Source organism: Vespula vulgaris, chromosome 8 (assembly GCF_905475345.1).
Source record: "Vespula vulgaris chromosome 8, iyVesVulg1.1, whole genome shotgun sequence".
Taxonomy (NCBI): Eukaryota; Metazoa; Arthropoda; class Insecta; order Hymenoptera; family Vespidae; genus Vespula; species Vespula vulgaris.
The window spans coordinates 6,599,651-6,609,780 of NC_066593.1; the positions used below are offsets into that span (position 1 = coordinate 6,599,651).

A 10,130-nucleotide genomic window follows, 5' to 3' on the forward strand; every position below is an offset into this window, starting at 1 on the left:
ACGCAAGCTATATTCAGAGAAGAGAAGGAGGAGTCCGGGGTTGGCTGTGAGCTGTCGCAGCCAGACAAGGCGTTTAATTGACTGGGCTAATTTCTACTAAACACTGATTAAAGTTGGAGACCAGTCACCGCATCTCATTATGTCGTGATTACGTGCTCTCGCGCGATCGAATTTACAACGAACGCGAGCCTCTTCCGTACTCACACCATAACAGCTACGAACATCCAACGAGCAATATCCCGTTGTCGTTTAACTGAAATTTTATCCCCTTGCCCTCCTGACGATGTTTAGAATCGACAATGTCACTTTACGACGGAACAAACACTTTTTTATTAACCTTTTTTCCTCTCTCACCGAGTGTTGTTTCACTTTAATTACGTTCTTTGCCCATGGCAATGGGCCTTGTAACGATAGAAAGTAAACTACGGCTTCGTCCCTATCCAGTTTCCAGCAATGAAGAATCGCTTTGTTTGCTTCGGACATTAAGTTGATCTTCATTACATTGCCGTGACACTTTTTTATGCTCACATTATTTTTTATTTAAAAAAATCTTTACACGAAAACGTTCTTTTATTCCTCGCTCCGTGCAGCATAATAAAATTAAAAGAAAAAAAATAAAAATTCTCTACGTTTTGTATAATAAGGTCGTGAAAATAACTGTTTCTCTCTTGCGAATGAGGAAAATTTGATTTTTCTCCTCTCTTTTTTTTTTCTTCTTTTTTTTGTAACATTTTTATCGCACTACGCATTTGGTACGATCCCATGGAAAAAAATTTGAAATTCACGGGTGGCAGCTCTTTCGCGGCACGGGTTAGGTACCTGTTTCGCTTTGATGTGGTCGTATGTACCTAATAAAACCACCCTAAAACGGCATAGTGTTCCTCCGAAAATCTCGTTTGGTTTGGTGACACGAGTGGAAAGAGAGAGAAAAAAGATAGAGAAAGAGAGAAAGAGATAAAGAAAGAGAAAGTGCTATGCCTGCGAGAGCGAAAGATATTCTAGCATTTGAAATTTCGCATAGTGAAAAATCGCTATCTATCGCGACACAACGAAAATGGCGATAGTTTCGCACTATAAAATCAAGGGACATGCTATGTACGGTGACAATATTTTTTCAACCTAAATTTATCTCATCTGTTATAGGAAAAGCTATAGCGTTTCAAAAGCGTATGGAATATCCTGAAGGAGGAACTTTAAGTACTTACGGTCCCCCTACGTAAAAAGAATGGATAAAGGGTGGGGAAGAAAAATGGATGGAAAAGTATAAAGTAGAAAGGGAGAGAAAACGGATGGCATGACAGAAACCATTGCCTTTACTTGTGTGCTTACGAAGTTGAAAGGTTAAACGAAATATCTTGACGTTCGATTGCTTTCGCATTTCCATGACTTTCCCTTTCCCAAATATTTCCTCAGAAGAAATTTAACTTAGGATTAATGATCGATGGATCAGGACGAGCAAGGGAAAGAATGCCACGGAAAAATTCTCCAAAGTTTTTCTCTTTTACCTTTCTATCGTTTTATTTATTTATTTTTTCTTTTTTGTTTTTTTCCTCTTTTATATTTTTTTTTCTTTTTTTTTTTCGTTGTTTTTAAAAACGAAAGAAAGGCGAGGCAACGAACGTACAACGAAACACGGACGATGCCCTACAATCGTCGAAACGCGTGGAAAAATAAAGGAAAAAGTGTAACGATCGATGACACGTGGCTAAATATTTCGTTCATATCGACTGTACCTTTTCTTTTTTGTTTTTATTATTTTTTTCTTGCTTTTTTCATGACCTCCTGCCTCCGGCCCCACCTCACTCGCAAAGTTGAAAACTTTTGATACCGTCGCTACTAGTTATAGAATGGTTTGCGCGTATTTTTACTGTTCTCTCTCTCTTTTTCCTTTTTTTATACATTTTTCATATTCACTTCTTTCGTTTACTGCTTTCGTCAACAATATTTACAAACCATTGCATAGCAATCTAAAGTTTCAAATATCGATTCGAAAAGAGTTTTTTGTCCAATTCTCTGTTTTGACAATTCTAATCTGATTGCTCAGTAAAATGAGTAGAACGAAAGAATTAATCGACTTGAATGTGATTGATTAAGAATGGTAAACGTTAATCGTTCGTTTGTTGTATTGTTTTTTTTTTTTTTTTTTTTTAGAAAATATCTAATTGACGATTAATTTCATAGAAATCGAACGATTGACAATTATCAATTTTTTTGGTAATTTAATTTGACTTGTATTTTTCTTTTTAAATTTGAATTTGATTTTTAATTAAATTTTTGTTAATTTGATTGAATTGTCCAATGGTTTCTCGAACAATAATGTCATTTTCATTCAGATTTCTTCGCGTGACGATAAAAGCAAGCTGTATTCAGGTTGATCTAAACGGTTTATAATAACCGTAGAAAAGCCAATCGTTTCGCGTGCTCACTTCGATGCTCATTCATTTTAAGAGAGCGGACATTAATGAAAATTCCAATAATGGAAGGCGACAAACGTGGAATACCTTTTCCCTTGATCATCATCTCTCCCTTTCCCTTGCATTTCTTTCTCTCATATTTTCGCAACGAAATGATTGAGTTTACACGAAGTTCGATTAAAAGAATGAAATCCAATGGAATTACGCGAATAGATAAGGAAAAAGTTACATAGGAAAAGTAGATAGTAGACTGAAACTAGGATAGTACGTTTCTTTGCGATTTCTTTGCGAATGATCAAATGCAAAAGTAATCAATCTTCCTTTCTGGTCGATTTTCGATAGACATTTTATTCCGTTTCTTTGATGTATATATCATTACTTTCTCTTTCGCATCGGCAGGATGTATTCTCTTTGAAGTCTCACATACCAATCGCATGGATCAATCGATCGAACGATTATAGAGTCAATAAACGATAAAAAATCGTCTTGGTTGAAATCAATTAAAAAACTTCAAATTGAAAATATCCTAAAGTGAATATAATACTCACTTCTCTTACTCCGAGATTTCAATTCGTCGAATTTGAACGAGATAAAAGGAAATGATCCTTTCTGTTCGTCCGATAGTAATCAAGTAAAAATAAATGAAATGTGAAAGTAATGAACATTTAAAGGATCTTCATGTGATAACTCGCATTGTACGCGTAAGAGACGTATTGACAATAGCAAAGATCGAGTAACTTTCTATTTTTAATCTAAAAAACTATTCCTTCTAAATGAGCAAACTGAACTGCTCGATAGAGTCATGCAAAAATCTGACAGTGACCGATAGCTAAAGAGTATTGGCTAAAAAGTTTGAGAATTTCAAAGTTCTGATGTAAGAGAACAGCCCAAGGAGGCATTTGGTACTAAGGATCGTACTATTTGGTGAACTCGGATTATCGATACTTTCGGAGTTAATCGAAAATCGATACTTTTCCTCGATTATCTCTACTACTCTCCCCTTTCTCTCGTCGAAAGCCCGATAATACGATACTCCGTTTCTTCGTCTTCTAACATCCGAAACTGCCTGTTCTAACTTCGTCTCAATCTGTTTGTAACAGCTGTCGGTTTCTTTTACCGTCGGATACTAACATAAGTGGAAAAGAAATCACGCGTGCACCCATTCTTCGAACACAATCATATCTCGATGATATCTTCGAAGATGTTATTGTTATGAAACACTTCGATGCCTTTCGTTCGTTTATTTCGTAACGTGCGCGATATCTAAACAAGTTCGTTTAAAACATAAGATAAGGAGAATAAATTGAAATTGATGAAGAGAATAAAAGTTCTTTCTCTTCCTATACTCTATCTCTATTACATATATTATTCTGGATAATACACAATGAACGATTCGATGAAAAATGTCTCGATCTGATAAGAATTGAATAATCTAATCTTCCGTTTATAAAACTTGATAACAAAGAAAAATTGACGCAAATATTTATGTCTAACGTAAATAACAAAATCTATGAAGAAATTGAAGAAATTCTTTGTTATATTTCAACTATCTCATCGCAATTCGCACGCAAATGCTATATTTGGACGATCATTCTAAAATGTGCGATTGGAGTACTCGCGAGAGTATCTCGTTAAAATTTATACGGGATTTCCAGCACCGTCCTAGGATATATGCAAATTTAGCTGGGAATTCGATGGGAACGTTCGATCGAATCGATAAAGCGAACGACACCGGAAACGGTGTATTGTAAATTTATTGCTAAGATCTTGGTATAATGGACTTGGAAACTTCGAAAAGACGTCGTCCACCATTTCCAAACTTTTTTCAACTAGACGACGTTTGCCTTTCTAAAGTAAAAATTCGCTTATACGGTACGTCGACCGTCGATAATTTCAACCAAAAAGAAACGAATTATCTAACTTTATTTTACGAAATAAATTCGTAAACCAGTAAAAATTACTGATACGTACCGATCGATTATTGGACATTTCACAATAATAACATGCAAGTTCGTTAATTCGTACACACGTGGTAATTCGATAGAACGTTCGTTAGCAACAAATCGTAACTAGGTGTATGCCGAATAATAATTAGTACGTGAATGTTAAAAATACTTATTACTACCCCGTGGGGAATTCGTGTGTTACATTGGAAAAGCGTATAATGAGGACTTGAAATAATATATACACATGTACACGAGTGTATTCATGTACCGGTCGAAACGGAAAGTATAAGCCGCTACTACATAAATGTAAACGCGAATGAAAACGCATATCGCGCGGTCTAACATTCTTTTTTCTTTTTCTTTTTTTTTCTTTTTCCTTTTTTTTCTTTTTTCTTTTTTTTTTGAGGAATTTTTATGCTAGCACAGGATTTATCCACTTCCACGTTCCGTTCTCTGTAAAATAAATAAAAGAGAAAGGATAAAACATGATCTCGCGTATACGTTAAATAAAATTCGGTTTCTCGGATGTAACACGAAACATCGAAAGTTAATCGCAATTTTGTAACGAAATTGCATTAGCAAATCCATTAAAATTCATCGTTCGAAAACGAATCCCTGGCTCGATATTTATCAGTGAGAGTTGCGCTTTATTATTTTTGCTTACCATTTCGAAACACAGACCAGGCCGCGCATAAATTCGCGAAATTCAATTTACGACTGAGCTTTGTTTTTCAATACGACATACTTCCCTGATAACAACTATGTAATGAATTTTCCTGCGTTTTTACAAATTTTTTAAACTTCATTATATATTTTATATCCCTAATTAACGATAATAAGCGACGATAACTTACTTATGTAAAATTTAATGATTACAACGAAAAATACGTAACGAATCGTATAAACTTTTGAAAATGTGCTAACATAATGACTAATAAAAAAAAATAAGAACATAAGAACGTAAGATATACGCATAATCACGTTTTTCACGTTATCGTTAAACATTTTTTCTCGCTAATCTCGCTTAGAAACCTTTACAATTCGTTAATTATAAAATCGTTTGTATATACATAAATACATACATACGGATGGATGGATGTGTGTGTGTGTATCGTATTTTTAAAATTCACGCATTTCTTCTGGACAGTGTTCGCCCGTGTGAATAAACATCGTGCACGAGTTTTTACGAGAATTCTGTGTAATTTTTATTCTAAAAATGTGTCGAATATATTCACAGAATACTACACAGTGTACACATATACGTACAATACAAAATGATCCTCTTACAAACGTAGAAATATTTCGTTTTCTCCTGAAATCTAAAGAAAAACTATTTACGGAAATGATAAAGAAACTTTTAATTAAAATCTAACTCGAGCAGCATTATATGTATTTATTCCTGATTTGGTTATTCAATTAATTACATTATTACTGTTACTACATTAGTCATTTTGTTGGAAAACGTATAAAATAAAATGTTTACTTGGTGAAACTTATTTAAAAATATAAATTACTTTCTAGAATATTTAACTACACTTTCTAATAATTAATAAATTTATTTTAAAAAGTGAAGTGTGAGAAAGTGTATTATTTCGTTTGTCATAAAAATAATGAAATGAAAAATGAAAGAAAGAGAACTTTGAATAGAGTTAACTATAACACGACCAAACAAATAGGACGGAAGTCAAAAATCTTTTGATGATGGTTTCGCGTTGATTACTCGAAAACTTCTCTAAATGCGTTTCGATAAGCGGCCACTCTGGGAGTCATAAACTAACGGATATGAAACAATTTAGTAGGGATGAATCGCATCGCGGAATCGCTCGTGGGGATCAAGCCGTAGAGTTTTACGCGTGAGAACGCAGAGTCGCGTGCGTCCAAGAGTCAACGTTTCGTCGAGTAGTTCGTTTCCGGTGTACACGGAATCAATTTCCGCTGAGTAAATAGCTCCTGGATACTTCGGATCTGTTATGAATGAACGCACCTGCGTTATTTTCTTTATCAACGTACTCAATGATGTATCCTAGTCGAATCAGTTGCGTTATAATTCGAGAATAAATCATTGAGAAATTGCAAGAATTTTGTCTTTAGTTTTTTTACGAAAGAAAAGAAAGTTTTCCGAATCAGAAATAGTTATCTTGTTGGATTATACCTTATTCCGTACGATGTTCCATGGAAGAACATATTCGATATAAATAAGGATAAGTAATATAATAGAATTGTCATGTTTTTACTTTGAGATCAAAGCTGTCAAAACGTGTGCTTCCTGAAACGACGTCTTTGTTTGTTCGGATACTAGACACCAAAGGAATCACCGTCACTGGAGCTAGACGATATAATACTTTCTCTTTGCTTCTTCCCTCGAAAGCTCGAGTTCTTTCTACCTAAAGTAAAAATATTGTCAAGAGTTGACGATTGCGAAAAACAATAGATGCGGTCATCTTCGTCGTCGTAAAAGCGGTATGCTTTTTTCAACATTACTTTCGCCACGGTCTAGTGTCTATAGTAACATCAATAACATGGCACGCTTTCGGCGGTAAAATAACCTCTCGTTTTTTAAAAGGAAAGAAAATAATAACAAAATTTCAACAAACCATCCGCAAAATTTGTTATCTCAGGAAATATTTTAATATAGGAATTATAAATTGATATCAATGGGTGTTTGTGCAAGAAAAGCCGATTTTCGTTCGAATATTCCTTTTTACGGATGGCAAGGATGGAGTTTTTTAACCTTTCTCGCTATCATCGTTTTAATCGGCGTTATTTACAACAATTATTTGCGCGTAAGTCACGATATTTTGATTTATCGAATAATTTCATTCCTGTATCTCCTTTCGGCTCTACCCTTTTTATTCTGTACAATATTATAAAAAGCTTGCCATTAAAAGAAATTAATTTTTTATACATTTTGCATAATCAAACTCTTTATTTACGACTAATGGATAAACCGCGTGCATGCCTAATACCGCTTACTTAAAAGGACTTATTCATTAATAAGAGAAATATCAGAACCATTTATTTCCTTCCAATGATGGATAATACTCGCGCGAGAAATCTCATATGATGTATAATCTGCCTCCATTTATCTCCGGTTACCGTTCCGAAGTCTGACAAGTTAGACCCAACGTCGGAACTTGTTACGAACGTCTAGCTAACTTTTTATATCACTATTACTTTTAGCAATTTCTCAAAAATTTCTTCTCGTATGCGGTCTCTGTAATAAAACCTACTCAAATCTTTAAGTTACAATATTCGAATGAAAAATCTTTTCTTAAGGAAATCTTTCGAACGATCCTTCCTTATATCGAACAAATTCCATCTCCCTTTTGACGACTAATTAGATATTTTATCAATGCTGAACTGATGATCGGAAATACGTCCAGGGATATTATCTTCTATTAATAAAATTCATTAAAGATCGTGAACGTTATATTTTATAACTTAAACGTTGCAGAAATCATCCTAGATTTAATGGAATCCGCCTGAACAGAGATGGAGAATTGCATATTTCAAAGAATAGTAAGGGGGCTAATTACTTAAATGTGAACTATCTTATTCAGAAAACGATAAATTTACTCAAGCAACAAATTTTGTAACAGAACGTACGCCATCGTCTATATACCAACTTGATTAAGTATACCGCTTCAAAAATCAAAGTACTGTTAAATAAACCTATATGAATTCGACCATAATGGGAATAAGGTAATTAAACTAACCAAGCATAGAGATCTCGCAAATGGACGTTGGTAAAGCTACTGGACGTTTCCACACACATACAGGCTCATAATATATTTTTCTTTCCCTTCGATAATCCTAACGAAAGATAACCTGATCCTTCGTATGGAAAATAATATAGAAAAAAAGCCACGAATATTTAACGAACCTTTTAATATAGGAATAACAGGGAGATGTTTGAACAGTAAAAATAATAGACGTTATCACTGTAGAAATAAGATTAAACATACGTAATAAATGCAATGAAATGTTAACATTTACAAATATTGTTATTATATTGTACAAATTATTCTCTCTTAAATCTGTATAACGTACACTTTTCGAATAAATTAATTACCTACACATTTATTTTAATTTAACGCATAAATTCTACATACTTACATACATATGTATACAATACATCGCAGAAATATACAAATAAATTTTCGAAATTATATCATTCTTCTTTTAAGCCAAATAAAGTCTTGTGAAATTTTTAATAAATACAAACAAATTAATGTTATATGTGCTTTATATAGAACTATACAACAATGAAACCAAACAAATTTTCATTTTATTTTTATTACTTCTTTTACTATAGCATATTAATTTTTTTATTATCTATACCAAAGTTTAGATTATTTTATACAGTCTGTAAAATGTTATTCAATTTCAATAAGTATCCGAATATTTTTGCGATCCATTTTCCCATTGTTACTAATATAGATATATGTTTATGTGCATACGAATGGTTTATGAATACAAACTGTTATATCATTTTTTCTTGAGTTTTATGTCACACAGCGCGGCTTGGTGATCTCCGCGTATCTTTGTTATTGGACGACGAAGCTTGAAACTAGAGAATGAGAGACAGAGAGAGAGAGAGAGAAAGGACGATATACGATACATCAGAGACTTGATTAGCAGGAACACATATATATCCGAGCGTCTGCGATTTACGATTCGCGCGTTGCCGGTGCAACCGGAAGTGGATGGCCACGGCCACTGGAGGCAATCGTGCGAAGCGTGCAAGCGGAGACTCGGAGTTTCCGCCGAAAATGAATTATTTCAGTGGGTTATCAACGCAGCGGTGAAGGTCGACCGTTGTGAAGGGATGAAAAAGGGAACGAGATGATCAAAGGGGTACTAGATTAAGACCCGGAAGATGTTCCTCTTTCTCTCGCCAAGAATTTTTATGACGTTGAAATTTATTTCAGTATCCACGAATAATAGAAAAAAAAAATAAGATCGAAAATAAGGTTGAAAACTTGCACGGGTGTTCTCCGTTTATTGCGACTTTTTGAGTTTCTTTTTTCATCAAATAAAATTATAAGATGTATAAATTTAATGAGTAAATAATGTATAATGCAGAATTAATGCACGTATGTTTTAAATGCAGAATTAATGAACGTACGTTTTAATTATGTCATTAGTTTTGTTGCTGTATGTATAAATGTTAAATAATATTAAATATTCTAATAATTAAATAAAGTCTACATAATTTCAAAAATAATCGGATACAAATTAACATAATATCTTAAGTATTTTCTCATGCTTACTAATGGGTCCGCTAGAATGCGCTATCTTAAATTTCCAAGAAGCAATTCTTTTCATCTGTTGGTAATTTTTAGAATAAATTTTTTTTTTATCTTTCTTAAAAAAAAAAGATATATTCGTTGATAATAAATTTATGAATAAACATCAAGATATAATATTGAAAATTACTTTAAATATATAACACATATCGTTTTCTACATTACCTACTGATGATGCCTGATGTAATCGTAAGTCGTAGGTCAAGTATGATGCGCATCTTGTTCAAGTAAGAATCACGCACTTTGATCGCCCTGTTAAAAAGTTACAAAAATATTAAAAACGTTATCGTATACCGTTTATCTTCAAATACATCGCGATAACATCGTAGAAAAAGAAAATATTCAAAAAGAAAAAAAAAATGAAAAAAAGACTCGTGAAAATATTATCTCTACTAAAAGTTTCACATATCTACAGAAAGAAGACCCTTTCAAAATATCCGTCCCTGCATGAGTGCTCAAAT

At 33.4% G+C, this 10,130-nt stretch overlaps 1 long non-coding RNA gene across 3 annotated transcripts in view; it reads right to left on the minus strand.

Annotated features, from left to right (window-relative positions):
- LOC127065762 (uncharacterized) overlaps positions 1-10,130 on the minus strand; it is a 56,732-nt gene that overhangs the window by 33,477 nt on the left and 13,125 nt on the right. For 2 of the 3 annotated variants that reach the window (XR_007782185.1, XR_007782183.1), the window contains exon 2: positions 9,835-9,921. This is a non-coding gene — a long non-coding RNA (uncharacterized LOC127065762). Of the gene's footprint in view, positions 1-1,404; positions 9,689-9,834; positions 9,922-10,130 lie in introns of those variants that run through there. The other variant, XR_007782184.1, reaches the window with a different exon arrangement.